Source organism: Musca domestica, unplaced genomic scaffold, assembly GCF_030504385.1.
Source record: "Musca domestica strain aabys unplaced genomic scaffold, Musca_domestica.polishedcontigs.V.1.1 48, whole genome shotgun sequence".
Classification (NCBI taxonomy): Eukaryota; Metazoa; Arthropoda; class Insecta; order Diptera; family Muscidae; genus Musca; species Musca domestica.
The window spans coordinates 6,094,503-6,121,817 of NW_026712340.1; the positions used below are offsets into that span (position 1 = coordinate 6,094,503).

Below are 27,315 nucleotides of genomic sequence, written 5' to 3' on the forward strand. Positions count from 1 at the left end.
TGTTTTGAAATCCGATTTTACAAATAAAACTCTCAAAAATTAATTGATGGTGAGATAAAGTCAATTATGACAGTCAGTATAGTGAAAATTGTGTACATACGAGTACATACCTACCCACAGTGTCAATTTGTTTCTTATCACATTCTAAAAATGCTGCCACTAAACCGGATCGCTGCGGTTTTTATTGCTTTCTTTCCGTAAGCCAAATAAAATTATGCGTGAGGACAAATGATCGATTGCCGATCGAAATCTATATTTACTTTCTTGGATCCTTGATAGTCGGTCCGGTCGGTTTCTGACATGCTCGTCAATATTCAATACTGGTAACAATATTCTTATCAAATTTTAAATCAACTTAGTGTCTATTGTGGGGATTGGGAAAATTGTGAAAAATGCTCCTCTCTAATTTTTTTATATATATTCTTGATCAGCGTAAAATTCTAAGTCGATTTAGCGATGTCCGTCTGTCTGTTTGTCTATCCGTCTGTCTGTCTGTTGTAATCACGCTATCTTTCGAACAAATTGAGATAGAAGGCTAAAATTTTGCACACATGTTTATTTTTCCAGTAGGCAGGTTAAGTTCGTAAATGGGCCATGTAGGTCCACGTCTTCGTATAGCCCCCATATAACGGTACCTTCCTATATTCGGTATTTTGATGATTTTAGCGTCATTATTCACCGGAATTGTTTCAAATTACGTATTTAGAGTTCATAATGGGAAATACAGTCTGTGACTTAAAATTGTCTATGCAGGTCCATGTCTTCGTATAGCACCCATATGGCAGTACCTCCCTATATTCGGTATTTTGAAGAGTTTAGGTACAATACCCACCGAAATTGTTTGAGATGTCGTATTTGAAATTCGTAATGGATGCTGCAGCCTATGACAGAAAATTGTCTATGCTGGTCCAGGTCTTCGCACAGCTCCCTATATACGATATTTTGATGATTTTAGCTTCAAGTTTCGAAGTTGAATATGATAATGACTTATGACAAACAATGCCTATGTAGGTCTACGTCGTATATGCACCAAAATAACGGCTATATTCGGTATTTTTAATATTTTAAAAGAATTTTTTTAAGGATTTCATTTCCAACTTCCTTCCAAATGGTGGAGGGTATTCAAAGTTCGGCCCGGCTGAACTTACTGCTTTTTAACTTGTTATATCTATTTTCTGAGCAAATAATTAACAACAACATTTTTATTTTGAAATCCGCACTGCGAGATAATGCACAGTGTGAGTTTAGTGACTTGTTGAAATAAACTGTTGAAACAACTGTGCTTGTTGAAATAAACATAGTGGTAATTTTTCCTCCAGTTTAAAACATGGGACCTTCAGGACACAAGTGATTTGAAGGCGAAACAAAAAAGCTTATATTATTATTATTATTATGTGCATTTTACTTTATTTGACACATCTCATTTCCTCTTCAATTCAATGGTTGTAAGATCCAATTCGACAAATAGATAAATATATTTACAGCAACGATGGGCTATGCATCTATTAGGTACAGTCAAACATTGCTGCACTGAACACTGGCCGTATGAAAGAACTCAAATTGTTTTTGAAAATTACTATTTCAATATATTTTTCGAAGGATATTTTCAGTTTCAGATGAATCTATACATTTGGATTCTACTATGAATACAGTACCTAAATAAACATAAATAAATTTTGTCCATGTACTCATGTATGTATATTCATCTGAGTGTACATAGATCATAATATTTACATTGTCCACTACTGCTGCCATTCATCTAATCAAAATCACAATTTTCCTTTTTATTTGCAAGTAAAATGAATAAAACAAGAAATCACAAGAAAATTTTCCCAGAACACGTCAAATGCTGCCCACAAAGCACACGAAGGAAAAAATGCGGCAAGAAGAGACGAAACGGAAAGTAAACACGCGAAATTATCAATGACAAATACATTAAAATAAGAAGAGAGAACGAAAAAAGGCCGGGCAAATTCAATTGGGTGACTATATGGCTGGCTGGCTGACCATCTGATCCATTTACTTTGTGTGTGTTACTTTGTTGCAGAGATGGGCATAATGCACTGTATGTTTAGTGCACTAATAATTTCACAATCACTGTTCATTTAGTGGTAGTGCAATTTTTAATTCCACTACCACTAAAGGGTTAGTGGTAGTGAAAAATAAATTGCACTACCACTAACCCTTTAGTGATATTTAAAAAAGAATTGCACTACCACTAAATTTTAGTGGTAGTGAAATTTCAATAGCACTACCACTAAATTTAGTGGTATCTAAAAAAACTTGCAATAAATTAGTGGTAATTCATAAACAATAGCACTAAATTAGTGCTATTTAGAAAAGTAATCAAATTTTATGAATATGTATAATATATATTTTGGATTGTTGTTCCCTACTCACTTCAATAAACTTCATTATAGCTGGTATAATACTTATATACATAGTGTTTTTTTGGCTTCGCTAAAATTTAGTGGCAGTGCAAATTTTTTTTGAAAAATCACTAAATTTAGTGGTAGTGCTATTAAAATTTCACTACCACTAAAATTTAGTGGTAGTGCAATTTTTTTTTAAATATCACTAAAGGGTTAGTGGTAGTGCAATTTATTTTTCACTACCACTAACCCTTTAGTGGTAGTGGAATTAAAAATTGCACTACCACTAATTATTTAATTCTTAGTGCACCAAAAATTTAGTGCAATATGCCCAACCCTGCTTTGTTGTTGGGCTGGCAACCGAACGAATTGTTTCGGGGGAGTGGTGTTGCAATTAAAAATGAAAGCTATGAAAAAATCAACACAAACGTTGTTTTCACCATCGACTGACCAACATCGTCACCGCATCATCAATTCTATCAGATTCAGATTTTTTTCTGTTCATTTTGACGCACATTATCGCAAAAAAGAGGAAAAACTGTCAAAGCAAAACAAATGAGAAGAGCACACGAAACGAAGAAAAGAACTTGAACAAATTTGTAGGTGTATAGTATGTTCAGTTTGGTGAACATTCGAGATAAGTCTTGAGGACTTGAGAACTCAGGAGAAGCAAAATGCATTTCATGGAATTTGAACTTTATTATACCCTCCACCATAGTATGGAGGGTATATTAAGTTTGTCATTCCCTTTGTAACACCTCGAAATATATATTTTAGACCCTACAAAGTATATATATTCTTGATCACCATGAAATTCTATGTCGATTTAGCGATGTCCGTCCGCCGAACGAAATGAAGTAGGTTGATAAAATTTTACTCAAATGTATATTATGTCTGCAGGACTTTTGGTATTGAGAGTGGACCATGTAGGTCCACGTTTTGGTATAGCTCCCATATATTCGGTATTTTGGTGATTTAAGTGACACTATTCACCGGAATTGTTTCAAATTTGGTATTTGAAGTTCGAAATGGTTACTACAGCCTAAGACAGAAAATTGTCTGTGCAGGTCCACGTCTTCGTATAGCCCCTATATAACGGTACCTCCCGATATTCGGTATTTTGATGATTTTCACCGAATTTCTTTCAAATTTCGCATTTGAATATTGTAGTGGCTTATGACAAAACTTGCCTATGCAGGCCCACTAGTATAACGACTACAATCGGTATTTTTAAGATTTTAACAGAATTTTTAACTGATTTTTTTTTTGAAAATTGCTAAATCATTTTCAAATGGTGGGTATTTAAAGTTCGGCCCGGTCGAACTTACAGATTTTTTACATGTTCTACAGGGTGAGATGAAAAAACTGCAACCAACTTTAGACTGCTGTCATATCCAAGCCACTCGTCCGACAGTTGTTAAAATTAATCCAGTGGCAGCTCATTGTAATGTTTACAAGCATACAAAAGCATTTTGGTGAGAATTTTTAAGATGTAATTTTCTGAAGTATTTTGGAAAGCAAAGTTGGCACTAAAAAATACCAAAGTGTCAATCACCTCAAGCAAGCGCTTCGCCGGGAATGGGCCAAAATACCGCAGAGCAACATTCGGGCAGCGTGTGATGGTTTCACTGGCTGTTTGAAGGCCACAAGTCGTGCCAAAGGTGACCAATTCACAACAAATCTAAAAATCTTTGCTTTCATTCAATAACATTTAAAAAAGAAATGTAAAAATTATAGCGTTTGACTTTGTTGTAGTTTTTTTTATCTCACCCTGTATGAGACGAATAACATTAAGACAAAGAGTATTAAAACAGAATTTTACTCATTTTTACCTCTTTTAATTGTTAATATTGCAATTATCCATCCCTGTAATGTTGATAATTTATTATTACTTATCTCGTTGTTTATATATTGTTTCCGAACAAATCAACAAGGTTCTTCCTAACAATAATGATCTCATTTGAACACTGTTTGTATATAGATGTAAGTAAATAAATCATTATGGAACATGTTTGAAGCAAAAACGGCATTGCTGTGATTATAACAACAACGAAACCCATTAGAAGACATTAAATTGACACAGTTGAATGAAATTGCTTTCTTTTCAGTTCGAAATTTCCCTACAAATTAACACCTATTTAATAGTCCAAACGACGTTTATAGGCATCTTATGGCATGATGGTGGCAGCGGTGTAATTTATTTATTTAGATTGTCAAAGTCTCACTGCCGAATAGCTTACATGATCTATTCCAAAAAATATATATACATATGGATGTTTGTTAAACAAAATGACGGGCGATAGCTTTGTTATTGTTGTATAACAATGTATATTACTACTGTTATAATATGTAATAATAATATTTGCATTGCTTGTAATAATGGATAGTAGCTTATCTAATATTCAATAAAAAAGGAGATAATGACGAGATATTGAATTACTAGGAAATAACTCGTTAAGATTAATTTAAATGAAATTCTATCACCGATTGTAATGTTTATGGGAGTAATATACAGTATTTGTTAAGTTGGATTAATTAATTAATAAATATTGAGAATAAGGCAGTAATTGATAACACTTTGTATTACGTATTGAAATAATAATTTGACTTTGTTTAACGCTAAAACATAGATTACTATTAATTTGAGTTCTAATTTTTTGTATGACAAGTCATTGTATGACTCCTATGTATTTTAATACCATTTTTGTTTTTTATTTATAATTTAAATTCTTGACATATTTTTTTTTGTCTAAATATTGGGCGATGATATGAACATATATGTATGTATAAGGCAATGTTTATTTCAATTGAGCACATACACGTTTTGAATATGCCCCAAATTTTCTATCCGTAAAAAAATTCCTTGGACTTTGCACGATTGGCCGTGCCTCCTTTACTTAATTTTTTTCTCGTGCTGTTTTTTTTTTTGCAAATGGAAAATTTTTTTGCCACGTAAAGAGCTTATATTGTTTTCACGAGTTTTCTGTTTCTTAACGTCAATGGCCAAAGTCTAAATGAATGAATGTACAACGATCAATGTCCACGCAATGTCAAACAGGAAGATAATTGCTGATGAGCCACCGCCTCCTCCTCCTTTCACCAGAAACACATGGACATAATCATTGGATAATTGCCATAAATTTGAAATATGCTTTGACAAGACACAGAGAAATCATTCATTATTGGATTATAGGAAAATTCCATGATTCCATGATATTTAGTGGTTTTCTTTAAAGAAAATATTTAATTTTTTCATTTCATTATTAATATTTCAGTATATGTGTCATCGATATGGATGTTTGATATCTGATCCTCCAATAACCGAAAATAATGCCTACAGTGATATTTATTCCACAGATTTTAGGAGGGATCATTTTTTTGTAGTGGGATCACTGGGCTTCTCTGGGTAGGTATTTTGAATGATGGCATCACACAGGGATTGGAAATCACACAGAGATATAAGTTATCGATTTTTATACCCTCACTGAGCCATTGCGTTTCTCTAGGTATTTTGAATGTTGGCATCGCATAGGGATTTGAAATCACAAAGAGATTCAAGTTTCCGATTTTTATACCCTCCGCCATGCTTTGACAAACGTAATGGCAGATTAAATATAACCTAATTCTGCCATTACGTTTCTCACTCCTCGAAGTACTCACGTTAGAACCTACAAGGTATATAGCTTCTTCATCGCTTTAAATTTCTAAGTCGAGTTAGTGATGTCCATCCGGCTGTCTGCTGTAATCACGCTATCTTTAGAATTAATTAAGATTGAAGGAAATTTTGCACACATGTATATTTTGTTTTGTCAATTACATCATAAGGCCATGTCAGTCCATTTTTCCGATTTTTTGTATTTTGACGATTTCTCCTACATTTTCCATCGAGATTGTTTAAAATTCGGTGTTTGCAGTTGTTAATGGGTTCTAACTTCGGTAGCAGAAGATTGTCTATATAAGTCCCCGTTGTCGTATATTTAAAGTTCGTAGAGGCAGAACCTCCTGTGGTAGAACATTGTCAATATATGTCTACGTCGTAATGTAGTCCCAATATAAGCATTTTTCCACGAAATTGTTTGAAATGTGGCATTTAGGGTTTGATATGGATTCTACCGAATGTTGCTCATTTTCAGCTGACCACTTTGGCAAGTAAACACGATCATTTTGTTTGTTTAAAAACTGCTGAACAACAAATGTTTTCTTATCGAAGAAAACCAAATTTGACAGTTCACCACTTTCGGCCAAGCGAATCAACTCTTAAGATCTTTTGAGTATATTTTTTTCTGTTGCGGTGAAAGTTTTTGCACTTTTTGGAATTTCAATGGCTTTACCTCGAGCTCGCTCTTCAATATTTGACGAATGCCGAACGCGCCATTTTTCGGCAACTGCGACGCGGGTTACGATCAAGTCGCTTCTTCCGTCCACTTCCTTGACGTCGGGCTATGCTACCAGTATCACGGTAGCGAGCGATGGTACGAGACATAAATGATTTATTCACATTTAAATGCTGGAGTGCTCTAACGATAACCACTTATAGTTTTCTAGCCAAATGTAAAGAAATCACACTATCACGCTTGAATTCCATCACAAATAACTTTTTTCTGGAAAATTCTCATCAAAATGCTTATGTACGCTTGTAAACAATATATGAGTTGTAACTGGAACAATTTCAACAGCTGTCGGACGAGTGGCTTAGAAATGACAGCAGTCTGAAGTTTGTTGCAGTTTTTTCATCTCACCCTATGTAGTAGAATTTTATGGTAAATACATTTTTAGGATATTTTGTCTTGCTACGATTCCGTTTAAATGGAGTTTTAAGCTATTTTTTTAAAAAAGGGCCAAAAAAGGGTTACACTTTTCGACCAAAATAAACCTCGAATTACCTAAAATGTAATTATGCCAGAGAATCTTTATCCAAAATTTTCAAAAAAGTGCAAGAGGGTAGAACTTGTCCTCTTTAGTTGTTTACCTTCCAATGTAAACAAAGCGACGATACACTTTTCTTCTAGTTTATTGGGCCAAAAAGTTTGTAACACTTCGAAATATTGACCCAAGACATAGGGTGTTATATATGGATCTTCCTATCTCGCCGAGCTGAATCGATATAGCTATGTGTGTCTGCCCCTCCATTTGTCCATGTTAAATTGTCACGTTACAGGTCGCAATAATGGTTAAGGTCAAAATAGGAGCCTATTGTTTTTGGAGATCATTGCCAAATTCTTAGGGGTTGAAATGGACCAAAAAGCAGAAACATTTCTTGATCTTACAGTTGCTCTAGAGTTTACAATTTTATAAACCAGAATCGAACTCGAAATTTGTCAAAAATTATCAGGAAGTTCTACAGACACAGTCCTTAACAAAGGTGTGAGTCAAACAACGACATTTTCTGTGTAGACAAACAATTCAATTTCTTACGTGATCTAAAAATTCTTTGCAATGCTTTAATAAATTCAGTATCTATTCCAAAACGCGTTTACGACACGTCCACGTGTTTTACAAAAATATTTTTTACATAGCATAATATGAGAAATGTTAATGCCCTTTTTATTTTTCTCCCTCCTCCAACGTTTTTATTTTTTCCTCTTTTTTTATTTATGGAAACAAAAAAAAAATAAAGGGAAGGGGGTGTCGGGCCATTAGAATCATTTCGAATGCCCTTCGATGAGGTCTTCATTACGTACTGCCTTTTTGGGGAAACAAGTTTATTACTGTTGTTGTTTTTCGAAAGAAAGACTAAGTGTTGTTGTTGTTCACAACACCATCTTTACTTTTACTTTCATTTCACCCCTATTGTGGTAACAATGCTTATCTATCTGTCTGTATATGGTGTTGCGTTCTTTTTAATATATAGAAATTATTTATAACGATGTTGTAAATATTTAACCAGCTCTTATTGAAACTGCAATAATGGTGTATTTTCGTAATGGTTCTCTTCGATACCTACCAGTAATGACAACAACAACAACCAAGATAATTTTTCTATTTGTTTCATTTTATTTATGACAGCTATTTGGAAATACTATAGGTATTTACGTATTGGCTATTGAGCACTACTTTGTAATCTGCCAACAAATTCATTCACGTTTATTACCACATCAACTCAACAAGTTATCTAAAGATTTAGTATTTGTTTATGAAATGTTGTTTAAAAAACTATTTATTTGTAGTTGGGTGAAAATGACGATCGTGAATTCCGTGTGATTTTGTTGTTCACTTATCTTTTATTACAAAACAAATGTTTGTGATTTGCCGCTGTCATTGTATCCAAGGAATAGAACTGTAAAATATTGAGTATGAAGATTTGTATTGAAATAAGTTATTGTAAATAAAATGTAATTCAAATTGCCTATCGGTAATTTCAGCTTTCGGCATTAACTTAATAAACAGTTTAGGGAAACGGGCCGAAATTCTAGATCCATCCTCCAGCTGAAACGACGGCAAATATTTCGTAGTCGTACAATATATATACCAATATGAAAATGCATCGAACATTCTTTGTGAAATAAAAATAGTATGCCCAATGAAAGACTGTGTTGCAGGCCGTTCACATTCGGCGCAAAAAGGCAACAAATATATGGGGCCGGGTTTTTTGGCAAAACCTGTCCACAACCACCGCAGAAATTATCCCAATTCTGTTGGTAGTGCATCCCATAATTGGTCCTCAAATGGATTTGCTCAGTTTTCTTGGGTTTTTAGTGAGGATGGTGAGGATGCTTCGAGATTTCAATTTGCTTGTAATTTCTGCGGGGTGTGTAGTCTGGGTGGCGATGGGATCAAAATGCCGGAAATGGTTTGATAGGGTTCGCTACGTACGAAATTAGGCTCGAACAGGGTTGAGTTAAAGAGTATTATAAAGGTAGTGAATGACAGGGTGACTCAGGCTAAGAAGTGACTAGGCAGCCCTATGATTGCTGAGTAGGTGGGAACCTACTACTACTCCGGGGTGAGCTGAAATGAGAATTCACAATAGAATAAAAAATGGCTATTGACAGTTGAAAAGAAAAAGGAATGAAAATTGAAAATGGCTCAGGAAAATGGTGTTTCGTGGAAAATGAGCGTCTGGCGGGATTCACTGAGAAGAGGGGTATAAAAGGCTGCGAGCATAAGAAAAGCCAAAGTTAAGAATAAGACGTTACCGGTGAAACTTAGCTAGAGAGCAGTGAAGAAGTGGAAAAATTTAATTTGTGTGTTGCGATTTTTTTATTGTGTAAGTAGTTTGTAACAGTGGTTTGTTGAGTAATGTGTTGTTATATGTGATGTGTGTTGCTCCAACAGGAATATTCCGGTGGTGTATCAAGCTTTTTTGGAAGCACCGAAAATTGTCCGGTTTTGGTCAGCACAACGGCGGGAAATTGCCTTTTCTTTTTGGTAACGCAAGGTAGTGGCAAGTTGTCCACAGGAGAAAAAAGCCAAAAAAAGTTACATTGAGGGTGTGGAGATTTGAATTGTAAACTGGCCAGCTGCAACTTTGAGCTTTTTGCTGTGCCTGTTATTGATCCCGCCCAGAACGCCGGCATTGTAAAAGGACCAGTCAACAAGTCCAGCTTCATTTCAGGGTTTGCCTGGCGTTCAAAATCTGTTTCCTCCGGAAAGAAGCGTAAACTGGGAGAAGAGATAAGAAGAATTAATCAATAACGTTATAAATCACTGCTCAGGTAAAAGGTGTCTTACCGTTGTGTTGTCCTTGATAGATATATTTATATATATATGTGACGTCCATAAAATTTGCTGTCTCCTTTTTGGGAACTAAAAGAAAAGAAAAAAAGAGTTAATAATCATAAATTTCGAGAAAAAAAATATAATATTCAGTATAAAGATTTAGTAATAAGATAGGTTATAGTTCTTAGGATTTAAGTAATAATCAGTTTGTAAGGGAAAAATACCGCGTTTATTTTCAAAGGCTAGGAGGTGTTACAGTAAAATTATCTTGAGTCCTTGTGATTCGATCTGATAGTTTAGGCCGTGGAATTTTAGCGGCAATTAGGCCGGTTAAGAGAGCTCTTTTAGGTGGCTAGTAATTTCGTATAGACGCGTGAATATTGCGCGGGAAAAGCAAGGCAAAGGATAATATATTGGTTTCTACCGAGTAATTAAAGCCATAGATTTAAGAAAGCCCGGTATTATTCTTAATTTGTTTTTTTTTATACCATACAGTTTGTCAATTTTAGTGTAAGAAAAAAAATAGTAGAGAAAAAAATTAAGAAAATATTTAAAGCTAACTTATTTTTTTTAATAAAATTAAAAATGATTCTTTTGTAAACAGTAGATACTAATATGTGTTGCTAAGTTTGTATAGCTTGGGGGGAAGGTGGTATGAAGTAAGTGTGTGATTCGAAGCGTGTGGCTCAAGGGGATTCAGAGAAACGCAAGAAATGGAAATACTGGATCCAGGTAGGGTGGGCGAGTGTGGGATCGATCCACCGAGATCCCTGTATGATGACTCCTATTTTGTATATCGTAGAGTAGAGCAATTGTAGTAAAGTCCCCTTTCAATGTTAGTGTGTTGGATTCGATTGGCGGGTTGAGATCCCTAGCCCTGGGAGTCTCTGTGACAGTCGGATGGCCTAATCGTATGCCGAGCATATGCACACATAACAGAGATGGCGCCCAATATTCTAAAATAAAGCTTTATTGTACCTGATACCACTGTCAAAAATGGCGACTCAAACATGGCCGTGTTAAACTGTGATATTAGGTTAGTAACTCTGTGCAGTAACATCGACGCACACAGCCATAGAATGCTAGTAGATTTTAAATAGACAAAAGAAAATGTTTTTGACAAATAATATTCTGTGATATTAGTATGCATCCGAACTTTAGAGAGATGGGTTACGAAGTGCGATATTACTATATCAAATATATTATGGGAACGTTTTCTCCACTGTTCTAAGTAGGGTGTAATCAATAGCTTGTAATTCCGAGCTGGAATAAAACAATTTGTATTGAGAATCCTACTGTTAAAATTTGTTTTTGTGAAATAACCCAAATAAATTATAGACAGGAATAAGTACATCGAGTAGCAGCAATAGCGATTTTGATCTGAGAGATGCAAAAATCTTAGTATTGCATATAAAAACCCTGAGCTTTCATTTATGAAATGTAATAGATATGTCAGGGGTCCGAAGTTAACAAAGCACTATAATTTATTAGAAGAATAAGAATGTCTAAGGGAAGAGTCATACACCTCATAAAGGGCACTAAAATTATTAAAAAAAAATAATAATAATAATAAAAAAATAAATAAATAAAAAAAAACCACACACACACTGCTTCTGAAAATTACACTTCCCCCGTAGATCTATGTTGTAATTGTCAAATATGTGTAATTGTAATCGAATGTATTTATAAAAAGTATTTGTTTTGCCGATGTTTCATATTTGAAAAAAAGGTTAACTGAATTTAAAACTTACTTACAAGAAAAGGTTTCTTCCGAGATTCAATTGATAACAAATGAGAAGATAAATTTTGGGTATAGGTCATGATCTACAATACCCGCAATAGTAAAAGAAATAAGAGAGGCAGACCCGAAAATTTTGACCTAAACCGATCGACTTATTTTCCAGAGCAGAGCAAGCAAAGACGAATAGGGTCGGACGAAATGGCGAATGAGGATAGGAATATGAGTGCTTTGCAATTTATCGATCTAGCAGACACGATAATGCGAAGAGATCAGAACACCAATCATGTGCCAACAGTGAGTGATAATTTGAATAATAATGGTCCAACTACTTCCGACTTACATGGACTAGTACAAGATGAAGCAGCGTCTGTCCAGAAGTCATTGGAAGATAAAGTTAAAAAAATGGTCGAAACAGAAATATCTGATGTGAAGAAAATGATAGATTCTTTATCAAAAGGCATGAGAGAACTATCCGACACTGTGCGTAAACAATTAATTGTACCCCCAACGGCTACGGTAGCCTCTAATTCTATTACAAATAGTAATGCTAATCCGACGTCAAACAATAATAATGACGCAGTAAATAGGAATATGCCACCAATTATCCAATTTCCGAGTGCTAGTCAAACTCCATTATCAGATCAATTTACTGGCCCGATAACGAATACGTTTAGAGTGGAACCACTAGGAATACGAGTTGATAAACTTGGTTTAAATTTCAGTGGTGACCCGAAAGGCTTAAGAGTTATGGATTTTATTAAGCGGTTAGAGATCATGCAGGCTCAATATAATATTCCATGGTCTGAAGTGTTGAGGGATTTCGCCTTTCTGGTTTCTGGTCAAGCCAGAGAATGGTATTGGCTGCATAGACAAAGTAATGTTTACACCGATTGGGTGGGTCTTAAAGAAGCGCTGATAAGCCAGTATCAAACCCCACAATCCAAATTCGACATACTCAGGGATTTGTTAGAAAGGAAACAAAGGCCAAATGAAAGCATCAATAGTTATTTTCACGAGATGGGAATTTTGCGATCTAGATTACTTCAACCTATTTACGAGTACGAAATGATTAAGATCCTAAGGGGAAATATACGTGAAGATATAAAACGACATGTATATCAGATGACCATTTCGTCGGTTGAACAGCTACGAATAGAATGTATTGAAGCCGAGAGAAATTTCCCTAGGCGCGAAAATAGAGCTGTAACGTTCCCCCAGCGACCTATCCGCCAAGTAAATGAAATATATGATGAAATTTATGAAAAGCCTGTAGAAGTACCGGAGGAGAATATTGGTGAAGAGCTGTCAGCTATCCGGATACAAAGCCAAATTAGAGTCCCAATGATCTGCTGGAACTGTCGAGAAAAGGGGCATGTTTTTATGGACTGTCCAGTAGAAGTCCGGAAATTGTTCTGCTATAGGTGTGGGAAGCCGGACACAGTAACCCCAAAGTGTCCTGTCTGTCAACAGGGAAACTCCCGAAGGGGTGTGGAAGTAACAGGGGAAACACACCCGTCAGAGAACCCTGTGAATCGGAAGAATTAGCACCCAAAAACGTCCGAATTTTAATAAAAAACAACGATAATATATTTAGAGATAAGAGTAGTGTAGAATCGAAAAATTTTTCTGCAGGTCAGAGGCATTACATTCCATTAGAAGATCGCCAAAGAAATTATGCTAAGGTCAAGGAGAGAATTTTTAACTCAGAGTTTACTGTAATCCCGAAAAAAATTATTGAATTGAGACAAAAATCCAAGAAGTGGCGTGAGCAGCGAAGATATTTGATAGAAACTATTTCGAGAGTGACTGGTATTGCCTCAGATCCCAGAGTTTTCTCGGAAATCAGTATGCAAGGAAAAATCATGAATGGGCTCCTAGACACCGGCGCTTCGGTTACTATGTTAGGGAAAAATTGCCGAGAGATAATAGAAGAACTTGGCATTCCAATTATACCAATGTCCAGCAGGGTAACCACCGCCGGAGGTACACAGTATAATGTTTTAGGGAAAATTAAAGCCATCATAAAATACCAAGAGCAGGAAAAATTTATGACACTGTATCTATGTCCTCAATTGGAACAAGAACTATATCTTGGAATAGACTTCTGGCGAACATTCGAATTAGCCCCTGATGTGATAGGAGCTGCTGAAATTAATATAGAAAAAGTTTTCAGGGATATGACTGCTACGGGTCCCGACTACAAACTCAACCCTCACGAGTTAACAAATGATCAAGAGAATCGATTAAAATGCATAGTAAAAAAATTCAAGACCTTTGAAGAAAATGGGCTAGGTTGTACTAGTTTAGAAAAGCATTCGATTAAGCTCGTGGAAGGTGCGGAACCGGTTAAAGACCGCCACTATCCAATGTCTCCAGCGGTTCAAGCTATCACGTACCAAGAAGTCGATAATATGTTAGCACTTAATGTTATTGAGGAAAGTGAAAGCCCTTGGAGCAATCGTACAACTATCGTACGAAAGCCCGGAAAAAATCGTTTCTGTCTGGATGCTCGAAAGTTAAATAAGCTCACGGTCAAGGACGCATATCCCCTGCAAAACATTGAAGGAATACTAAGTCGCATTGATGAAACTCATTACATTAGCAGCGTGGATCTTAAATATGCGTTCTGGCAAATCGAATTAGACGAAGAAAGCAAGCCGTACACCGCTTTTACGGTCCCAGGCCGTCCATTGTATCAATTCCGTGTGATGCCGTTTGGATTGTGTAATGCTGCACAAAGGTTATGTCGACTGATGGACAAAGTCATTCCCCAACGACTCAAGGAGAATGTCTTTGTGTACCTGGACGACCTGTTGATTATTTCAAGTGATTTCGACGAGCATCTTCGTCTATTGAATGAAGTAGCCGATTGCCTTGACCGAGCGAATTTAACAATCGGGTTAACCAAGTCAAAATTTTGTTTTCGTCAGTTGAGATATTTGGGATTTATTATTGGAGAAGGCATGTTGCGTACTGACCCCGAAAAAGTAGAAGCAATTCGAAAAATTAGAATTCCCAAAAGTGCTAGGGAAGTGAGAAGTTTTCTGGGTACAGCAGGATGGTACCGAAGATTTATTAAAGACTTCGCGTCACTTTCAGCTCCCCTTACTGATACCCTGAAGAAATCGCCCAAATTCGTAATTACGGACAAGGCAAAGGAGGCATTTGAAAACTTAAAGAGGGCCTTAACTTCCGCACCGGTGTTACGCCACGCAGATTTTTCCAAACCCTTTTTTATTCAATGTGATGCTTCGGAATATGGCATCGGCGCTGTTCTATTTCAGCTGAATGCCGAAGGACATGAGCATCCGATCGCTTTCTATTCGAAAAAGCTCAATAAGTGTCAGAGAAATTATAGCGTGACAGAGAAGGAATGCTTGGCGGCGGTGATGGCTATCAAAACTTTCCGTCCTTACGTGGAGCTAATGGAATTCACCGTGATAACAGATCACGCTAGTTTACAATGGCTGATGAGTCTAAAGGACCTCAGTGGTCGTTTAGCTCGCTGGTCATTGCAACTTCAGGGATTTAACTTCAAAATCGAGCACCGAAAAGGAAAGGAAAATGTTGTCGCCGATATGCTATCCCGCCTACCCAATGCCGACGAAATAGACATGAATCGGGTTTTTGAATTCGAGACCACCGAGTTTGAAAGTGATTCGTACAAACAGCTTAGAGAAATTATTGCAAATAAAAAGGAGAATCTCCCCGATCTAAAGATTGTCGACAATATGGTATTTAAAAGAGATCACAAGTCCTATAACCCAGAAACACAAGAGTTTCAGTGGAAATTGTGGGTCCCAGAGTCTTTGACCCATTCTTTAATAGAGCAAGCCCATGATAGAACGACGTCAGCTCACGGAGGCATATCAAAAACCATTTTTCGTTTAAGAGAAAAATATTACTGGCCTCTAATGGTATCCCAGGTTAGGCAATATGTGTCTAAATGTACTGTTTGCAAAGAGACAAAGCCTACCAATGAAAATACTCAGCCTCAGATCGGAAATGAAGTCGTGACAAATCTTCCCTTCCAGAAACTCTACGTTGACTTCCTCGGGAAATACCCCCGGTCTAAAAGTGGCAACGCCTTTATATTTATAGTGGTGGACCACTTTAGCAAATTTACATTTCTTAAGGCAATGAAAGAGGCAACAGCTTCCAATGTGGTAAAATTTATGGTTGAGGATATATTTCGTAAGTTTGGCGTACCCGAGACGATACATTCCGACAATGGGGCACAGTTCGTATCTAAAACTTTCAAAGACATGATTGAAACATATGGAATCAATCATATCCAAACAGCTCCATATGCTCCGCAGTCTAATGCATCTGAGAGAGTCAATCAATCAGTATTGGCGGCGATTAGGGCATATCTAGAAAATGACCACAGAGATTGGGACCTGTATCTAACAGACATAGAGTGCGCCTTAAGAACATCGATTCATACTGCAACTGGTGTAACGCCATTTTTCGCGCTGTTTGGTCATAGTATGTATACCCATGGTTCAGATTATAAATTAGCTCGGAAGCTCCACTCATTGGCGGACCATGAAATTATACATTTAGATCGTAACGACAAGATGGAACTAATCCGAAATAAAATTAGACAGAATATGCATCAGGCTTATCAACAAAGCGCAAAAAGGTATAACGCAAGGGCTCGTACGATTATTTTCTCTCCGGGGCAAGAGGTATATAAAAGAAACTATGTTCTTAGCGATTTTGGGAAAAATTTTAATGCTAAGTTTGCCCGGAAATTTACGAAGTGTCGTATAGTAAAGCCCATAGGAAATAATATGTATTCTCTCGAAGATCTAAATGGAAAGGCGATTGGAATCTGTCATGCAAAAGATCTTAAAAGATAAGTGGAAAAGAAAGTCTGTTCAATCCCCTTTCCCAATTCAATTTTTATAAAAAGAATTCTAAAATAACTTTCAAAAACTATTTCACATTTGGTACCAATTCTATATCACATTTATCAGCAATTGTTTAATTCAAAATCGAATGAATCAAAACAAAACATAGAAAATGTGTCGGATGAAACTAAATACGATAGTAAAATCACCTTCGTACTGAATTCATTCGTATTAAGGTTCAAAAATATCAGCTGATCTGTTCCCCTAATTGGGTAATTCAAAGTAATCAGACTCTAGTTTCACGTTTATCACAGCTGTCTAATTTCTTTTACAAAATATTCTACGCGACATACAAATTTGAAAAAAAAAAAAAAAAATTTTACTCAAACACACCCGGTGGCGATAAAAATAGCACAATCTGGTTTATTCCGGCATAAATTAATGAAAGATTCCCATACATAAAAAGCGAACATACATAAAACTACATTCTACCAGACAATCACGTAGACACCACGATTATGGTATTTGTTTACCTATCAATCACATCAGCAAATACCGCATACAAAATCCGTTCTTCGGCAACCACGACGACAAGACAGGCATAGGCACAAATATTTCCGCATGCAAAATGTTTCACCACCTATTAAGGAATGAAAGTTATTAAATGTTCAAAACAAACAAAAAAGTACCGAAATACATTCCTAGGGCTATGCCCGCTTTCTGTCAAAATACTTCAAAATTGTATGCGACAAAATGTTTTGATAATTGTTGTTATTTTTTGAATGCGTTATTGAACGCACGGATTTTTTTTCAAAAATGTGATCCAAACTGTTTATTCCTTCAATTCCAGGACAAAACAGGGTAATATTTTGAACGCCGGCCACGCAGTGTTCGTTTTTCCAAACATTGACCTTGAAAATATTTTTTTTTATTTTCAAAACAAATAATACACAATAATGACAGAAGTCGGGCACACTTGGGAAAAAAATTGTAATCAGCTTTCAGATCTACCTTACTTTTTTATTGTACCATGATTTCAATAATTTGATCAAATTATTTGTGTATCAAAGTACGTATAGATTCCAACTTTGAAGATTATATCCATAACCAAGAAGAATGTGTGAAATTTTGATGAAATCGGAGAATTTTTCATTTAGAGCTGTTGGGTGTTACCAGTGTGGATCCGCCAGAGAGGACAAATATATTCCAACTCCACACAAGGTCTTGGGTTGGTAGAATTATTGGGTTGTTCCGGATGTTTACCTTTTTGTAGTGAAGGTCCCAAAGGAGTGGGCCGATAAATCCCATCCGTTCCTCTGAACTTGTCTTAGTAGAAATACTGAATGCGGGATTTTATAAATAACCGAATGCGTATTGTAAAATTTATGAGCGTTTTTGATCTTCCCAAATGTTGACCTGCTATAGGGGAATTACCAGCGAGTTTCCCGGACTCGGAACTCGATCGATGTTTGGTAGTGACACGATATTTTCAGGGTGTCGGATCGAGAATTATCAGGCGAACTAGCAAGACATGTTTCACAGATCTGATGGACAGATTAGAAAAATAAATTAATTTATGTGGTTCTATTTCGATGGGGGATATTTACCAGCATGAGGGGGAGGGCTTTGACCAGCCTGCTGTTCGGAGCTTATGCCCGGCATGAGACCTTCAGGGAGTGGGATGTCCCCACGTAAATGAGTAATGCGGCCGTGCACATCACCTCCGTCCTCGATTTTGTGGCCGAAGTTGAAGTTTTGTTGCAGGCCGTTCACATTCGGCGCAAAAAGGCAACAAATATATGGGGCCGGGTTTTTTGGCAAAACCTGTCCACAACCACCGCAGAAATTATCCCAATTCTGTTGGTAGTGCATCCCATAATTGGTCCTCAAATGGATTTGCTCAGTTTTCTTGGGTTTTTAGTGAGGATGGTGAGGATGCTTCGAGATTTCAATTTGCTTGTAATTTCTGCGGGGTGTGTAGTCTGGGTGGCGATGGGATCAAAATGCCGGAAATGGTTTGATAGGGTTCGCTACGTACGAAATTAGGCTCGAACAGGGTTGAGTTAAAGAGTATTATAAAGGTAGTGAATGACAGGGTGACTCAGGCTAAGAAGTGACTAGGCAGCCCTATGATTGCTGAGTAGGTGGGAACCTACTACTACTCCGGGGTGAGCTGAAATGAGAATTCACAATAGAATAAAAAATGGCTATTGACAGTTGAAAAGAAAAAGGAATGAAAATTGAAAATGGCTCAGGAAAATGGTGTTTCGTGGAAAATGAGCGTCTGGCGGGATTCACTGAGAAGAGGGGTATAAAAGGCTGCGAGCATAAGAAAAGCCAAAGTTAAGAATAAGACGTTACCGGTGAAACTTAGCTAGAGAGCAGTGAAGAAGTGGAAAAATTTAATTTGTGTGTTGCGATTTTTTTATTGTGTAAGTAGTTTGTAACAGTGGTTTGTTGAGTAATGTGTTGTTATATGTGATGTGTGTTGCTCCAACAGGAATATTCCGGTGGTGTATCAAGCTTTTTTGGAAGCACCGAAAATTGTCCGGTTTTGGTCAGCACAACGGCGGGAAATTGCCTTTTCTTTTTGGTAACGCAAGGTAGTGGCAAGTTGTCCACAGGAGAAAAAAGCCAAAAAAAGTTACATTGAGGGTGTGGAGATTTGAATTGTAAACTGGCCAGCTGCAACTTTGAGCTTTTTGCTGTGCCTGTTATTGATCCCGCCCAGAACGCCGGCATTGTAAAAGGACCAGTCAACAAGTCCAGCTTCATTTCAGGGTTTGCCTGGCGTTCAAAATCTGTTTCCTCCGGAAAGAAGCGTAAACTGGGAGAAGAGATAAGAAGAATTAATCAATAACGTTATAAATCACTGCTCAGGTAAAAGGTGTCTTACCGTTGTGTTGTCCTTGATAGATATATTTATATATATATGTGACGTCCATAAAATTTGCTGTCTCCTTTTTTGGAACTAAAAGAAAAGAAAAAAAGAGTTAATAATCATAAATTTCGAGAAAAAAAATATAATATTCAGTATAAAGATTTAGTAATAAGATAGGTTATAGTTCTTAGGATTTAAGTAATAATCAGTTTGTAAGGGAAAAATACCGCGTTTATTTTCAAAGGCTAGGAGGTGTTACAGTAAAATTATCTTGAGTCCTTGTGATTCGATCTGATAGTTTAGGCCGTGGAATTTTAGCGGCAATTAGGCCGGTTAAGAGAGCTCTTTTAGGTGGCTAGTAATTTCGTATAGACGCGTGAATATTGCGCGGGAAAAGCAAGGCAAAGGATAATATATTGGTTTCTACCGAGTAATTAAAGCCATAGATTTAAGAAAGCCCGGTATTATTCTTAATTTGTTTTTTTTATACCATACAGTTTGTCAATTTTAGTGTAAGAAAAAAAATAGTAGAGAAAAAAATTAAGAAAATATTTAAAGCTAACTTATTTTTTTTAATAAAATTAAAAATGATTCTTTTGTAAACAGTAGATACTAATATGTGTTGCTAAGTTTGTATAGCTTGGGGGGAAGGTGGTATGAAGTAAGTGTGTGATTCGAAGCGTGTGGCTCAAGGGGATTCAGAGAAACGCAAGAAATGGAAATACTGGATCCAGGTAGGGTGGGCGAGTGTGGGATCGATCCACCGAGATCCCTGTATGATGACTCCTATTTTGTATATCGTAGAGTAGAGCAATTGTAGTAAAGTCCCCTTTCAATGTTAGTGTGTTGGATTCGATTGGCGGGTTGAGATCCCTAGCCCTGGGAGTCTCTGTGACAGTCGGATGGCCTAATCGTATGCCGAGCATATGCACACATAACAACTGAAATGTAAAGTTTCAGCTACTTTGATAGGAAATTGTGGAAAAGACCCTCAAAAGAGGTACTGTTATATAGGGGCGATAGCAAAAATAAGATTTTTTTGCAAGCAAAAATTTGGCGCATAGCGCATAGGGGCGATAGCAAAAATAAGATTTTTTTGCAAGCAAAAATTTGGCGCAATGAGAAGCCGAAATGTAAAATTGCAGCTGATAAAGTTTAAAGTTGTTGCTAACAGCATCGAAATACTTATGGGCTCTTCAAAAAAGTTTTCAACGCGTTTCAATCTTATGGCGAGGGGTGTATCAAAGCTATAATACCCAACCCTTGTTTTGGTTGTATATAGAGAATGTGGTCAAATATAATTTTCCATATCTTTATATATCCATATATTGTTTTATTTACAACAAATAAACTCTTATCGCTTGTTTACCTTCCGTCCAGTTCAAAGTTATTGGTGTTGTTTTCTGTTTTGCAATTATCGCGTTGTTTTAATTAACAATTAATTAATTTTTCCTTCTTTGTCTTTTGCAATGCGCTCTAAAGGTTTGTCTTTGACAAAAATAGCCTTCAGGTCAAAACGACTGAAAAGTTGTATAAATTTATTGCTGAAACGCAAAAATATGCAATCGAATTTACTTGGTTATAACAAAAAGATATGGGCTATTTGGTAATTTATTGCAACAAAAAATTTAGGAAGATTAAAATGTCCCAAAGGAAGTTACTGTTTTTTTTTTTGAGTGGTTACATAAACAATTTCTTCCTTATTTAAAATTTAAATACTTTGTATTGGACAAACGGAATGAGACAGAATTCTGAAATTCGGAATGAGAGTCAGCAGATAGATAGATGAACCAATGAATTTCCGCTAACGTTACAAAAAGTTCTAAAATGGTACTAAACTTCTAAAATGAATGTGAATGGATAGAGCTTAAAACTTGAAATTTGATATGAGAAGCAAGTTTGATATATGAAGGCGGTTTTGGAAATGTGTGTTATAATTGTACGAAAAGAACTAAATAGTACTACATTTGTTTGTTGTTTGTTTTTTCTTTTAAAATCGTAAAAATGCAGAATGTAGCCGTTATATTAGGGTGACGACAACGTGACCTGTATAGGTAACTTTTGTCATAAGTCATTACAATATTCAAACTCGTAACTTGAATAATGTTGCTAAAATCATCAAAATACCGAATATAGAGAGGTCTTATTATATGGCGGCCATACCAAAACGTGGACCTGCACAGACAATTTTCTGTCAAAGGCTGTAATATATATTACGAACTATAAATACCTAATTTGAAACAATTCCGGTGAATAATGTCGCTAAAATCATCAAAATACCGATGTGCCGTTATAGGGGGCTATACGAAGACGTGGATCTGCACAGACAATCTTCTATCATAGGCTGTAGTATTCATTACGAACTTCAAACACAAAATTTGAAACAATTCCGTTGAATAATGTCGCTTAAATCGCCAAAATACCGAAAATAGGGAGGTACCATGGGGGCTATATCATCCATTTTCAATATCAAAATTCCTGCAGACGTAATACATATAAATTAAATAATTTGATTAACCTACTGAATTTCGTTCGGAAGCTAGAGTGAATTCCACAGACGGATGGCATGGAATCGACATAGACTTTTCGCTGACGAAGTAGTGGAAAATTGCTAGTAAATTATAAATCAACAAGTCTATACAATAGGTACTATACAAACCTATTTTGTCAATGGTTTTAGTTCTCATTGAGTTCAAAAATAGAAATATTAAAATATCCCATATTAAATGCAATTCCCACTAGTAATGAAATCAGGATCACCTCGCATTTCCAAAATGTTGCATCATTCCAATTTTCATATAATAATAAAAAAAAACATTTAATGTCAATGGACAAAGTCAACAAATTTGATCACATGCCGCCCGCCATCGTTTCGCTCGTTTTTTTTAATATATATGTAATGAAATGGTTAATACCCATAAAGAATTTTGAACGTGATGAAATTTTCATCGAATGGCAAATTATTGGATAATTGCCATAAATTGTTTACAAAATATTCCACTGGTATTACTATTTTTTTTTTTGCAATGGCCATTAATAAATTTAAACAGAAACGCATATTCAGCCATCTTTTACGTCATTGATCTAAATTTAATTGTCATAGTCTCCTCATCTATAGGATAACCTTCAGACCGTCTCTGTATATTTGTTTATAATTTTTTTTTATAAAAATACAAATTTTTATTAAGAAATATATACAAATAACTATCTTCTATACCTATACAAGGGGAAAATGTTTGTACGTTTGTTTGTTTGTAATTTATGGACTCGAAAACCGCTGAACAAATTTTCCTGAAAATTTCCAAGTGTGCTACAACATCTGATGAAAGTAACCTAGGTATTATAAATTTTGGAAATTCCAATTGGAACTGGAGATATAGCATCAGAATCGGAGGTACCTCCAAAAAAATTAGATTTTATATGCACATATCCTTTGACCGATTGCAGATATAGTCTCCAAATTTGTAACGGAATTTGAAAGGAACATACATTTGGCAAATTATATCAAATTCGGTACAGATTAGAATATAGCTCCCATATATATTTTTGAGTGATTTCGTATATTTGATGCAACATACACGATATGTATGTTCGATTCATCAGAAAACAAATTTGTTAAATTATATTGAAATCGGTTCAGATTTGGATATAGCTCCCATATATATTTTCGGTTGATTTCACATATTTGATGCACGAAACGCGATATGTATGTCCAATTCCAAGGAAATTCGGACAGAAAGACGAACTTTGTTACCAAAAAATGTTTGTCAACTTTTATTGAAATCGGTTGAGGTTTCGGTATAGATCCCATATATATATATATATGCACCAAATACGATATATATAACCGAATCCAATGAAATTCAGAATGTGTGGCGCAATTAGGTAACAATAATAAATTTGACAAATTAATTGGAAATCGGTTAAGATATAGCTCCCACATATATATTTTCGGACGATTTCACGTATTTGACGCACCAATTTTAATGAAATATGGAAGGTGTGACGGAATTCGGTGTAAAAGTAAAATTTGTCAAATTATTATTCAGATTGGGATATGATTTTATTAAGAAGCTAACAGTAAAAAAACTACACAACAATTTAGTTGAGGATACGACTATAAGGGGGTTGTTGCTCGAATTCTCTAATTGCAACAGAAATGCAGTTTCCGGCACGCTTGGTATTTGTTATTAAATTAATAAGTTCGAAGGACAAACCCTTCGTGTATGCGGACTAAATTTGGCATGTTCCTGCTTTTCTCATGGTCAGCTGTTCGTGGCATGTTCACGCGTTGGTAGACCGAGCGATTTGTTTGTTTACGCATTTAAGTATTACAATAATTGTGTTTTTTAAATTCTTGAATTTGTTTTATTTTTTTAGACCAACATATATTTGTATATAAAATTTTGAATGCGTATAAAATCAAAAGGGGTAGTACAATATAAAAAAAAGAATCCGCAAAAAAAGTATGACATCATCTTATTGTCAAAATGTATATTTTTAAATACATTGTACGTACACAATTCAGAGATGGGAATCTGTTTTCTATGTTGTGAAATTTGACAAAATAAATTGCAGAAAATGCAGAGATGGATACATTTATTTGAAATGACTTTACCTTCTTAATTATACCATGCTTTGTTTGCAGAACATGCCAGAATGTCAAAATATTACTAAAATAACCGATTTTTCCTTTATGATATTGACAAAAATTCTAACAATTCTTCTAATACAACTAATGAGTTTTTGCAAGTTCTGGGACAAAGCATTCAAAAAACAAGAATTTAGCCCCTTCTGGCTCCACAAAAGTAATGTACTTTTTATGTGGAATTTCCGTCGAAATTTTGAAAAGGTTGCAATTTCTTTACTCCCCTAAAACATTTAAGCATACAAAATGTTTAATTTTTTTTTATATATTTTCACCGAAAGTTTATTTTTCCACATAGCTAGAAATCTTGCTTGATATGTATCTTATTTTCAAAATTGAGAAAAAACAATAACAATGGTAATATCACAACAAAACGCCAAAATACAACAACTACTACCCTATGCTTTTTGCAGACATTGTTCAAATAATAAACAAGTCCAAAGATCAGTGGTAAACGTGTTTTCGCCCCCACCCCTTCCCTTTTAAGGGGAAATAGTGAGAATTCTCCAAAAATAATAACAAAAATAAAAGAAAACAAAAACAATAACAGAGTAGCGGTAACAAAAACAAAAAGTCGAACAACCTCGAAAAAAAAAACTTTAAATGTCTAGCAAAATATTTATAAAAGCGAAGAAGTTCCAAAACATATGCTTACTCATATGTGTGTATAGGTGGCGCTTGTGTATGCGATAGACTACGTACGAGCGTATTGTATAAGCGTTTAATTTGCTACACATGTTTGGTTTTGTTGTTGTATCTTCTACTATGTTGGTGTTTTGGTTTGCCATAAAAAGAGAAAAAAGTAAACACATAGAAAAAAAAACTAGAAATATCCGGTTCATATGATGATATGACGAAAATTGAGGGCCGGTACTAGAAGAAGCATAATAATGCTCGTGCAAAATAAACAAACAAAACAAACAAACATAGCTTCATACATATGTATTCACAAATATACATACATTTTTATATGCCCAAAAAATATAGCTGCTCCCCATAAAGGCTCGCCATTGATGATAGCTGTTTTGTTATTGTTTTTATTTCGCTTTAAGACATGAAGCTAAAAAAACAACACACACACCCCCTTTTATCAAGTTTATACTCTGTTATGGTTCGATTTTGCGACAGTGGAAAGGGTCAATATTTTATTCTGCCATTAAATTGCATTTCCAAATTCTGTGGCCAGACATTTTGAGCCCATATTTGTTTTGATTTTCTCTTTGTTTTAATTTAAACGAAAATATGATGACGCTTCACTTTTTTTATTTGGAAGGAAATGATAACATTTATTGAATTAATTATCTCCAAGTTCAATATGGAATTCTATTTAGAATTGTTTGAATATATATTCTTTTTATTTTGGAAACAGAGAAAGAGAGTGAGAGAGCAAAAATCATGATTTTGATATGGTAATTTACGTCGAATTTTTTCATATAAAATGTTCATCGAAATTCTATTTTCACCTAAACGTTTGTTTTCGTTGATTTTAATTCAAACATTAAAATTTTTCTGGAAGAAAAGTGAGTTATTTGGGAAATAAGGGAGTTAAACGAGGTTAATGTCACGTTTTATTCCTCCTTCCATTTTCAAAAAATATATTTTCTGCACAGAAAGAGAAACGATGCAAATCCTAAAATTTTTGCGTCAGTTCTAGGCCAACTGCGAAAATGGACGATATCGGTAGTCCCCCACAAAGGGCCAAAATTTCGAATAATTACAATTCTTATAAAATGTGATGTAAGAATCCGAATGTCTTCAAATATCACACATTTCAATATTTTTAATAAACCAAGGCCTGGTGTTAAGATGGATAACATCGGTCTACCCCTTCTGGTACCTCCTCACAAAAGGTCGAAATTTTTCAAAAATATATTCTCTGCACAGAAAGAGAAATGATAATCCGCTTTTGCTCCAACTTTGCAAATCCTAATATTTGCGCCAGTGTTAGGTCAGGTTCGAAAAATGGACAATACCTGTCCACTCCATCAAGTATCTCCCCGAGAAAGGGTAAACATTTTGAATAATTACAACACTTTTAAAATGTGATGTCCGATTGTCTTCAAATTTCACACATTCCAATATTTTTTTTAACACATGGTCTGGTGTTAAGATGGAATACATCGGTCCACTCCTTCTGGTACCTCCCCCACGAAATTTTGAATATCCATTAAGCTCATAAAACGCGAAATTAACATCCGATTCCATTCAAACTTGGTACATCTCAATATTTCCCTCAACACAAAATCTGTTGTAAAGATGGAAGAGATCAGACCATTCCTTCTGGTACCTCCCCACATAGGTCTCAATATGTTGAAAAACCAAATTCGCAAATTGCACAATTTTTAATACTTTTATCTGACATAACTTGCGAAACCCGTCAGTGATTCCTTACAACTTCCTATATCTAAATACTTCTCTACCAGAAACCTTAGATTATATAGAATTTATGATTTCATATAAAATTGGACATAACTGTTCGATTTTCTTGTAATTTTGCCCATACTAATATTTTTATATGTATTAGATGAAGCATGAAAATGAAATACTTTGGTCGATTATAACTGGTACCACACGCTCATGTTAATATTTTCTAAAGATTAGCACATGTGTCATGTATAGTGAAGGAAGTTACCAATCTGTTACCAAGTTACCCCATATACAGTCAGAGCCAAAAGAAATTTTACACCTTCATACACAGTAGTATTAACATTTTTTAATGCCTTTGTAACTTGATTTTGCGCAACCTTTTTTGTGAAATAAAAACATTATTGAATCCATTTCGAATTAAAAAAAAAAAAACAACAATAAAATTCACACAACAACAACAAATTTATTCAAAAGAGTAAATAAAAAGCATATTTCACGCGTCAAAAGAAAGTTTACAGTAAACAAAAAACAAAGAAAGGCAAAAAGTTCGTATTTTGTGTGTTTTCCTTTTGCGTTAATAACAGCTTGCAATCTTCGTGGCATTGATTCTATAAGAGTTTCTGTCACTTCGGATGGAATTTTTGACCATTCGTCCATTATAACCGATTTCAACATATCCTTATTCGTAAATGTCCTTTTTCTTATCTGGCGGTCGAGATACTCCCATAAATGCTCTATAGGATTGAGGTCTGGAGATTGTGGGGGATGATCCAACTGTTTGGGTACATGGT

General features: G+C 35.3%; 1 protein-coding gene and 3 long non-coding RNA genes across 6 annotated transcripts in view; 1 reads left to right on the forward strand and 3 right to left on the reverse strand.

Annotated features, from left to right (window-relative positions):
* The window catches only part of LOC131804712 (pyruvate dehydrogenase (acetyl-transferring) kinase, mitochondrial-like), a 54,888-nt gene that overhangs the window by 7,466 nt on the left and 20,107 nt on the right, over window positions 1-27,315 (forward strand). The window lies entirely within an intron of this gene.
* LOC131804718 (uncharacterized) lies at window positions 9,549-11,560 on the reverse strand. Its single transcript, XR_009343241.1, has 2 exons — window positions 10,044-11,560; window positions 9,549-9,974 (listed from the first exon to the last, which is right to left on the reverse strand). It is a non-coding gene; the product is annotated as an uncharacterized LOC131804718 (long non-coding RNA).
* On the reverse strand, window positions 17,026-18,638 carry LOC131804715 (uncharacterized). Its single transcript, XR_009343238.1, has 3 exons — window positions 18,236-18,638; window positions 17,640-18,172; window positions 17,026-17,268 (listed from the first exon to the last, which is right to left on the reverse strand). It is a non-coding gene; the product is annotated as an uncharacterized LOC131804715 (long non-coding RNA).
* Window positions 19,030-19,971, reverse strand: LOC131804717 (uncharacterized). Its single transcript, XR_009343240.1, has 2 exons — window positions 19,525-19,971; window positions 19,030-19,455 (listed from the first exon to the last, which is right to left on the reverse strand). It is a non-coding gene; the product is annotated as an uncharacterized LOC131804717 (long non-coding RNA).